Raw genomic sequence first — 10,945 nt, 5'->3', positions numbered from 1 at the left:
TTCTGGGGGACCCCTGACCAGAGCGTCCATCACTCCCTGCAAGGCCGGCTGGACTGAAGGGGATGTGTGGAGGCAGGCCCCCCAATCCCTCCAGCCCCCCATCATTGCCTGCCCACCCGAATTTGGGGCCCACCTAAATGTCCCATGCTAGCTACCCACTGCTCTGGGTGCCTCAATTTCCCCCATCTCTGAAGTGGGGCTTATCTGGACCCACTGTTACAAGGGGTTTGGATCCCTAGACCCTCTGCTCCTGCATCCCAACCCCCTGGGCCTGTTGCCTTGCAGTTGCATATCCCTACCTCACACTGGAAAGTCTACTACAGGCTCCTCTGTCTTGCCAGCAAACTGGAGATTGGCCTGGAATATGCCCCGCTGCGGGCTGCCTGCACAGTGGTTCACCATGGCCACAGGGAAGGAAATACACCCGTGTCCAGGCAGATTTTCAGCCTACTCCTCAGTCCCAGGAGCAGGAGCTGCAATGGAAGGCTAGACTGTATTATACCAGTCAGCCACTAAGTGGTGCTGTATGTCACAGACCTTATTTAAGCCAAGCTCAGCCATACATGGCAGAGCACTAACGGATGTTATGATGAACACATCTGGCACGTCTCTCTCATGGAAGGAAGATCTGTAGTTAGCCCATATCTGGTACAGGAGCCTGACCTGATATTAGCAGCCCTGCAACCTACCATGTACAAAGTGTTAGAGCCCTGCACGGATACAAATTTATATCAGCAGATGCAAATATCTGCAAATATAAATTGGTATCCGTGGACGCACAGGGTTCTCCTGGGAACAGCAGCGGTGAAAGGAGCAGACTATTGGGCCGCTGCCTTGGTGCTGGACTCTGCCCAGAAGCCCAGCTACTGTCCATAACAACTTGGCTGTTCCATGCTCTGTTGTGTACCAAGCCTTCTGCAGAGACCCAGACAGCAGGCACTGACCAGCCAGCTGTCAGCAGAATTCACTACATGACACTGCCAGTGGTGGTATCTGAATGGGGTGTCCATGATGTGTGTCCCAGAGGGTAAAGGGCCCAGCAGCTCCTTTCATCAAGCCTTAGTGTGGGGGAAAGCGATCAAAGGAACATCCCTTGGCAGAGATGGGGGAAGAGATGACAGACCTTAGGGCCCTTGCTCTGATCTGGGGGCCCCAACATAACAGCCATGCCAGTACGCCGTGATGCTGCCCCTGGGGCTGGAGGAAGCACTGGTCCTAAGGGAAGCTGGGATTTTTTAATAAGCACCCCCATCCCTACAGGAGCTCTAAAGACCGCCATTGGGCTCTGTGCCACCACCCATCCCACATGGGTTTGTGGGGCAGACTGTCTTGAGGGGCAGAGAGAATTGAAGTTCTTTATCTGAATCTCTCCCTGCAGGGCCCCTCTCACAAGCTCCCCATACCCGTCTCCCCAGGAGCTGAAGAGAGCGATTCTTTCCCCAGGAGAGACTGGGGGCTGAAGTTAAAATGCTGATGCATGCAGAGGACACCATCCAGCAAGACAGGGAGGAGAGCTACCAGCAGGGGCGGCTCCAAGCACCAGCACAGCAAGCAAGCGCATGCCTGGGGCGGCAAGCCACGGGGAGCGGGCCTGCCAGTCGCTGTGAGGGCGGCAATCAGGCTGCTTCGGTGTCATGCCTGCGGGAGGTCCACCGGTCTCGTGGTTTTGGCGACTATTTGGCGGCAGGTACGCTGAAGGCGTGGGACCGGCGGACCTCCCGCAGGCATGCCGCCGAAAGCCACCTGACTGCCGTGCTTGGGGCGGCAAAATACATAGAGCTGCCCCTGGCTACCATGTGAATAATCTACTGGTGCCCCAGAGTGGTAAGGAACCAGCGAGGCAATGGGACCCCTATAGAAATGATGGCCCCTGGTAGGTGTGTTAGCACCATATGTAGTGATCTGGCTCTTGTCACTGTCTCCATGGCTGACATCCGAGTCTCTGAGAGCAGTTAGGACACCCCACATAACTCCTGACCAGATCCTTGTTGGATTCCTACTAGCAGTTACCTAGAACCTCTTCCCGGAGCAGCCAGGTGGGTGAGGGGATCCTGGGAGCCTGAGCTCTCCCACAGCAGGGGACTAGAGCAACAGTTTCTGTGGAGAGATGTGCAGTGAGAGCTTCCCCTCACCACTAGCTCTCCTAGCCCTTTATGTAGGCAGCAATCCCTGGTGGAGCCGTGGGATCCAGGAGAGATGATATGGAAGATCATCTCCTCCTGCCTCTTTGAGACATTTCTAAAGCTCCATCAGTTTGGCTGTGATATCTAGATTTAACTGGGAAGTTAGCTGATGTGAAGGTGAATTGTGTCCTCTGCAGGCATCAAGACCCTCCTTGACATCTGTTTGGCTCAGTGAAGGGAATGGACACACACTGAGAGTAGCTGTGACATTAGTGTGGGGGTGTTTATTAGAGTGTGAGTAACGCACAGGCTCTGGCAGAGCTCAGAGCCCAGGCCGTACAGTGCAGTTAATGGGGGTCCCGGGTAGGGATGTGTCTTACAGCAGTTCCTAAGGTCCTGTGCATACAGCAACCCTGAACAGAGCTTGTAACCAGTTAGTGATAGCATTGGCTGTAAACATGAGATCCTCTCCCAGGACCTGGGAGTACTGGAATAGTAGAGAGGAGAGCAGCTCCAAGGCTCAGACAAGCTTAGTACTTGGGTCACATGGCTGTAGGTGGCATTTAGGGCTCCTTTGTCTAAGCCCATTCTGGAGCCAGAGGGTCAGCTAGGAGCAAAGACAACACTACAGTCTGCCATTGATGCAGTGACTGCCCACTTACGCTCCCAAGGGATCATGATTTACCCTTACCTGGACGATTGCCTCTTCAGAGTTCGGTCTCTCCAAGCAGCTCAGCGAGTCACTGAAGCCTCGATGTGCTTGTTTACAGAGCTGGGCCTGCAGATCAATGCCCAGAAATCAACCCTTACTCCTGTGTAATGCCTGGAGTTATAGTCATTGACCTCGACTCTCTACAGGCGAGAGCTCTCCTACCTCAACACAGATTTCTCTGTCTAGTTACGCTCACAGAGACAGTTCAAAAACATCCCACAAATATCAGCCAGACACTGCCTACAACTCTTGGGGCATATGGCAGCAGGCACAGTGGTAATACCACACCCCAGACTTGACATGTGGTGCCTTCAGATGTGGTTCAATTTGGAACCAAAGCACTTGCAACCCCTCTCAGGTTGATATCATCCAAAAACTTAATAGGTGTACTCTCTATACCATTATCTAAATAATTGATGAAGATATTGAACAGAACCAGAACCAGAACTGATCCCTGTGAGACCCAGCTCGTTATGCCCTTCCAGCATGCCTAGAACTACTGATAACTACTCTCTGGGAATGGTTTTCTAACCAGTGTGACAAAGTTCCTCCTCTATCTTGGTGGGTCCTGTGCTTATTGGTGGATTTTCTTGCCTCAGAGATTCACCATGTGGGTTGGGGAACATCCCAGAGACCTTCCCCTCTGGAAGAACCCACAGTCCAGGTCAATTCGGAGGTCTGGAGGAACCCGGGCCCGCCCTCTACTCCGGTTTCCAGCCCAGGGCCCTGTGGACTGCAGCTGTCTATAGTGCCTCCTGTAATAGCTGCATGACAGCTACAACAGCCTGGGCTACTTCCCCATGGCCTCCTCCAAACACCTTCCTTATTTTCACCACAGGACCTTCCTCCTGCTGTCTGATAACGCTTGTGCTCCTCAGTCCTCCAGCAGCACACCCTCTCACTCTCAGCTCCTTGCGCCTCTTGCTCCCAGCTCCTCACACTCGCACCACAATCTGAAGTGAACTCCTTTTAAAACCCAGTTGCCCTGATTAGCCTGCCTTAATTGATTCTAGCAGCTTCTTCTTAACTGGCTCTAGGTGTCCTAATTAGCCTGCCTGCCTTAACTGGTTCTAGCAGGTTCCTGATTACTCTAGTGCAGCTCCTTCTCTGGTCACTCAGAGAACAGAAAACTACTCATCCAGTGACCAGTATATTTGCCCTCTACGAGACTCCTGTACCCCACTGGTCTGGGTCTGTCACACCATGTATGCACCCACTTTATAGTAGCTTCATCTAAGTCACATTTCCCTAGTTTATTTATGAGAAAGCCATTCAAGACAGTATCAAAAACTTTACTAAAGTCAAGATATACCATGTCTACCACTTCTCCCCTATCCCCAACGCTTGTTACCCTGTCAAAGAAAACAATCATGTTGAGTTGACAAGATTTGTTCTTGAGAAATGCATGCTGACTGTTACTTATCATTTTATTATCTTCTAGATGTTTGAAAATTGATTGCTTAATTATTTGCTCCATTATCTTTCCGGGTACAGAAGTTAAACTGTCTGGTCTGTAATTCTCTGGGTTGTCCTTATTTCCCTTTTTATAGATGCGCACTTTATTTGCCCTTTTCCAGTCTTCTGGAATCTCTCCCATCTTCCATGAGTTTTGGAATCCTCGTGTGATGGGTTGGGTTACAGAGACCCCCTTTGGACTGCCACCTGCTGTGCTGAGACTACCTCTGAGCCCGTTTTCCCTGGCAGCTTGGGACTTCAGTACCCTGTCTTGTTGAACGAGACACGCTAGCCTGCTACAAACACAGACCCAGGTCTGAACCACATCCTCCACAAGCTGCAGACTTAACCAAAAACAGCTTAAGAAGTTCTCCTGTCACTAGCACCCAGACACCCAGTTTCCAATGGGGTCCAAACCCCAAATAAATCCCTTTTACTCTGTTTAAAGCTTATACAGGGTAAACTCATAAGTTGTCTGCCCTCTATAACACTGACAGAGATATATGCAAAGCTGTTTGCTCCCCCAGGTTTTACTTACTTACTCTGGGTCAATTAATAAGCAGATTTTATTAAGTACAAAAAGTAGGATTTAAGTGGTTTCAAGTAATAACAGACAGAACCAAGTAAGTTACCAAGCAAAACAAAACAAAAACACTCAAGTCTAAGCCTAATACAGTAAGAAACTGATTAAAGATAAATCTCACCCTCAGGTATGTTCCAATAAGCTTCTTTCACAGACTAGACTCCTTTCTAGTCTGGGCTCAATCCTTTCACCTGGTACAGTCCTTGTTCCAGCTCAGGTGGTAGCTAGGGGATTTCTCATGACTACAGCCTCCTTTGTTCTGTTCCACTCCCTTTTATAGCTTTGGAACAAGGCGGGAATATTTTGTCTCTCTGGGTCCCCACCCCTCCTTCTAAATGGAAAGCACCAGGTTTAAGATAGATTCCAGTACCAGGGGACATGGTCACATGTCCTGTGAGACCCCAAGCCTTCATTCTTCCTGGCCTGACTCACAGGAAGGCTTGCAAGTAAACAGAGCAATCTACAGTCAATTGTCCTAGTTGATGGAAGCCATCAAGATTCCAAACCACCATTAATGGCCCACACTTTTCATAATTACAATAGGCCCTCAGAATTATATTTCATATTTCTAGTTTCAGATACAAGAATGATACATTCATACAAATTGGATGACCACACTCCGTAGATTATAAGCTTTGTAATGATACCTTACAAGAGATCTTTTGCATGAAGCATATTCCCGTTACATTATATTGACACTCATTAGCATATTTTCATAAAATCATATGGAGTGCAACATCACACCTCAACAATCCCGCTGTAATGTCTTGGATACGGGCCCCTGGCAGGCAGCCTACCTCCCAGGATGCCATGTCAGTGTGACAGATGGGTGGTGCTGTCCCCCTCAGAAGAGAATCACCAACCACCACTACCCTACGTTTCCTCCTGGGAGTGGTGGCTGTGATCCTCCCAGCCTTGGGGGTGCATGGCTTCTCCTCCTCCACCTTTGGGGGTGATTCCTCATTGCTCATTGCCAGGGTAGCAAATTGGTTTTCCATCACCATGATGGGTGGGTTGGGAGTAGGGGTGGAGCACTGCCTGCTGCCAGAAGTAACCAGCAGCCAGTGTCCTCCTTGTGACTGAGTCATAACCTCCTCCCCTAGTGGTGTTACAGCAATCCTCCGTAGCTGGATAGCTTCCTCAGCCTTGGATGTCTCCATATGAATACTCTCAAGGAAATCCTCATGCCCACGGATGCTCCTCAGCCTAGCCACCTCCTCCTGTAGCTCTCCCACCTGCTTCCTGAGAGATTCCTCCATCAGGCATCTTTCACACTGGATGGCCCCCCAGCCTGGATTTCTGTGAGTGGGAAATGCAGGACACCGTCTCTGCAAATCCACACCAAGATTTGGGTAAAAGCATCGATGGTTAGATTCTCTGTCTGGATACAGGCACAGGGGGAGGAGACAGGAGCAGCCTTGGCACTGGCGATACGGCCCTTCCTAACCATAGCCATTATATTACGTCTTCCTCCCACTAACTCCCTCTCAAACTCCCCTGTTTGCGGTCTCCTATTGGCTACCAAGTTTGCAATATGACCTCTCTAGATACTATTCATACACACTTCACAAGGTCTATCTTCTCATCTGTCAACTTCTTAAAGAATGTCCCTATCTCAGAGATCTGTAGATTGGCGACAATGGATGTCAGTTCACACCTATGAAGAACACTATGTGATCGCCGGAGACTCTGTCTCTGATGCCATCTTCGGCTCCATAGTACTATCATCTGTAACTAACCTGACTCCACATGGGTACCGCTTGGGAGTCACCAACAGTGAAGCATCCATAGGGAGACTGCTCAAAGAAGAAGAAGTTACTCACCTTGTGCAGTAACAATGGCTCTTTGAGATGTGTGCCCGTGTAATGGGGTGCATGCCGTGCCGCTCTGGTTTGGCCCTTCTCCCCCTCTTCTCAGAGACTCATGGACACTTCAAGCTGGTTCAACACCCATGCTCTTTATTTTCGATCACATCCCCATCACCAATTATGTACAGGCTTTTTACAACAGCTTGGCCTATCACAGGCCTGGCCAGCAACAGACTAGGAGACACCCATCTCCCCCTGAGTCTGAGTCTGGCCTTCCCCTCCTTGTCTCTGCTCCCCTTCTGCTCTCACTTCCTCCCAACCTTACAGTTCCTGCTAATGAGATTGGCAGGTGTGGTCAGTTACCAGGCAAGCATCAAGCTGTCTACCCAGATCCAATCCAATCCCCCTGATTGGGGCTAGATTGGCAGGAGATGATTAAGGCCTCTGTAGCAGCACCCTGCCACACACTTCCCCCATTAAGCCACTGCCAAGGGGAGCCTGGTCCAGCTCCTTCTCACCCTGCCCAGGAGACTGTTCCAGGGAGTCCTGCTGCCACCCACTGGGTGGTGCCCAGGGTCCTTCACACAGGGTTGGTCCGTCCCCCAGCCACAAAAGGCACACTGGGTCAGGGGGTGGTCCGCCCCACAGGTCTACTGCTACCCACACGTCCTCACACCAGTCGCAGCCTCATGGTCACCCTCCCTGCTTCTCCCCCTTTTTGGCCAGCAAATAAGCCAGGTGGTTCTGTACCTTATCCCAGCTGCCAGGGGCCACAGGTGCAGTTACCCGGCCCAGGGGGGTCTGGCTCTCCCTGCCTGGAGGCTCCACCTTCAGGCATTCCTTGGGGCCCTTCCTCCTCTTGTCCTCAGGCCCTTTCCCCTGGGGTTCTATAACGGGACACTCCTTCTGTCCCTCGCCCTGTACTTCTCTCCTGTCTTCACTCTAGCTCTGTTGTCTAGGGTATTTCTCGCCTCTCCTCTGGGGACCTTGGTCCTCCCCCTCCCTGTGGCCACTGGGCATAGGAGTCTCCCCTCCCCTCATCTGGGTCTCCCTTTCCTTCTTGCCAGGAGGTCTCCTCCCATGGCCTCCTTTCCCCTTTGGGATGGGGCCCCAATCTGTCCCCAGTACCATGGGGTATAGCAACCCCTCTACCCCCCACCAGTGGCCAGGCAAACTGGCCCCTGACCTCCAGGAGCACCTGGGCCACTGGGCAGGGCCTCCAGTCCCCATAGATGCACTCAAGCATCATTCTTGCCCCAGGGATAAACTACTGGGGCTTCACCAGCCCTCACTGAATGAGGGAGCAGGCCAAATCCATGTCCACTAAGACCCTCTGGGGCTTCCTCCCCACCCGCACGGGGATAGTGGCCAGTCCTCGCCCCTGCATCCTCTGTCCACCATTTGTCCAACTACAAAACTTGGCTAGTCCCCACTCCATTTCTGGGCAATCTCTGCATTTGTGTCCCGGCCGCACACATCACCAGCAGACCAACTGTGCCAGTTTGAGGGGATCGCCCCGGGGTGCAGCCTGGGACTGGCTCAAGATGGGCAGTGCACATTTATTAATTCATTCACCACTTCAACAATGGAAAGTGGACATACACCAGCCTTTGTCAAACCTGAGCAGATTTGCCCCACACTTTATACAAACTCACTGGTAAAGATAAACAATTAAACAAATTTATTTATTATAAACGATAGATTTTAAGTGATAGGCAAAAAGTCAGAGTTAGTTACCAAAAGAAATAAAATATAAGCATGCAGTCTAAACTCTCAACCCTATTAGACTGGGCAGCAACTAGATTAATCAGTTTTTCTCACCCCACTGGATATTGTAATCCTCATTATACAGGTTTGTTCCTTAAACCTGGGCCAATCTCCTCTGTTGGAATCTTGTCTTCTTCTCAGTGTCTTAGTTGCTTGAGGCGAAGGTGGGGACAGGAGCAGGGCCCAGTATGTGTCCACTTCATCTGTTTTATACCCTCAGTCCATGTGCTTGGGAAGCACAAGTCCAGGATTGTCTGGAGGAGATTTCTGAGTCACCCAGCAAGGTTGAGCAATTCCCCTGGTGTGGCCTCATGCAGGTGATTCATTGAATTGTAGCTCCCTTGCTGAACAATGACTGTTGATGGGTTGTTTCACACCCAGCCCGGGCATTAGTTACTTTCCTTGCTGTTGTCTCTGGGGAGCTAATATCTGGCTGATTCCCCAATTTACCGCATGTTTTAGTGACAGCCATACTACAAAATTCTCATAACTTCATATGCATTCATGATACACATATATGGATAGAGAAAGCAGATCATAACCTTTCCCCTGATACCTTACAAGGCATCCTTTATATGTAAGATCACGATTATATGAAAATGAGGAATATGCGGGTTACACTACGCACACCTACAGGGACACCTACAGGGACTACCATAGGGACACATCTCGAAGAACCATCATTACTGCACAAGGTGCGTAACTTCTTATTGCATAGGATACAGCTATTATAAGTGAGATGAATGCATGCATCACTTTACAAGCATTTCATTAAGTCAAAACACAAAACACATTTCTATAAAGCCAATATCTATTTTAACACAAGTGAGCCAGACTTGTCAGTGTTCAGTGAGGCCTAAGGGCCTTGGCATAAGCTAGCACCTCGTCTGTCAGTGTCACAGGGGCGACCAGAGCTGCATGCAGTATTCAAGGTGTGAGTGTACTGTGGGGTTATATATTAGCATTATGGTATTTACTGTCTTATTATCTATCCCTTCCAGTGGTTCTCGAACATTCTGTTAGCTTACTTGACTGCTGCTGCACATTATGCAGATGTTTTCAGAGAACTACCTATGGTGACTCCAGGATCTCCTTCTTGAATGGTAACAATTAATTTAGAGCCCATAATTTTGTGTGTATAGTCAGGGTTACGTTTTCCCATGTGCACAACTTTGCATTTACCAACAGTGAATTTCATCTGCCATTTTGTTGCCCAGTCATCCAGCTTTGTGAGACTCCATTGTATTGTGAGATCCCTTTGTAGCTCTTCACAGTCTGCTTTGGACTTATCCATCTTGTGTGATTTTGTACCCTCTGCAAACTTTGCCACCTCACTATTTACCCCTTTTTCCAGATCACTTATGAATATGTTGAACCACACTGATCCCAGTACAGATCCTTGGGGTACCCTGCTATTTACCTCTCTCAATTGTAAAAACTGACCATTTATTCTTACACTTTGTTTCTTATCTTTTAACCAGTTAGTGGTCCATGAGAGGATCTTCCTTCTTATCCCGCAGCTGCTTACTGTGCTTAATTGCAAAGTGACCTTGTTAAAGGCTTTCTGAAAGTCCAAATACACTATATCCACTGGATCACTCTTGTCCACATTTATTTACACCCTCAAAGAATTCTAACAGCCATGATTTTCCTTTACAAAAGCCATGTTGACTCTGACATCCACCGTTATGGAGTTTTCTGTTTCTGTAGCCTCTCCAAGCTCTCTGATCATTTCACAATCATCACCACCATCTTGGTCAGTTAGTCAGAAGTGTATTCTTACAGCTATACCCTTATTGTTCTAGCATGGAATTTCTAACCATAGAGATTCTATGGTACAGTGTAATTCATTTAAGATTTTTACTATATGTGACTCTGTGCTTTCTTTCAAATATAGTGCCACTGCCCCACCAGCATGACCTACTCTGTTATTCCTATCTATTTTATAGTCTGGTATTACTGTGTTCCATTGATTATTATCATTCCACCAAGTTTCTGTGATGCCTATTATATCAATATCCTCATTTAACACCAGGCACTCAAGTTCACCCTCCTTAATATTTAGACTTCTGGCATTTGTATAGAAGCACTTACAAGGTTTGTGAATATTTCATTGTCTGCATTTATATGATGTAGTTGACTCTTTTTTTTTATTTGACTGTTTCTCTTTAGCTCCTACCTGTATTGTATCTCCTTCTATCCTCTCCTCTTCACTAGGATATAGAGAATTCCCATTAATTGATCCTCCCCTAAGTATCTCTGTCCAAACCATGTGCTCCTCTGCACCTGTTGGCTTTCCTCCAGCCCTTATATTAAAAAGTCCTGTATGAACTTTTTAATTTTGCATGTCAACAACCTGGTTCCATTTTGGTCTCGGTGGAGCCCATATAGTCTCCTTTCCTAAAAGGTTCCCCAGATCCTTGTAAACCTAAAACCCTCCTCCCTAAACCATTGTCTCATCCACGCATTGAGACCCTGCAGTCCTGCCTGTCTAACT

The sequence above is a fragment of the Trachemys scripta genome, chromosome 1 (genome assembly GCF_013100865.1).
Source record: "Trachemys scripta elegans isolate TJP31775 chromosome 1, CAS_Tse_1.0, whole genome shotgun sequence".
Taxonomy (NCBI): domain Eukaryota; kingdom Metazoa; phylum Chordata; order Testudines; family Emydidae; genus Trachemys; species Trachemys scripta.
Note: the sequence above shows the minus strand (reverse complement) of the source record.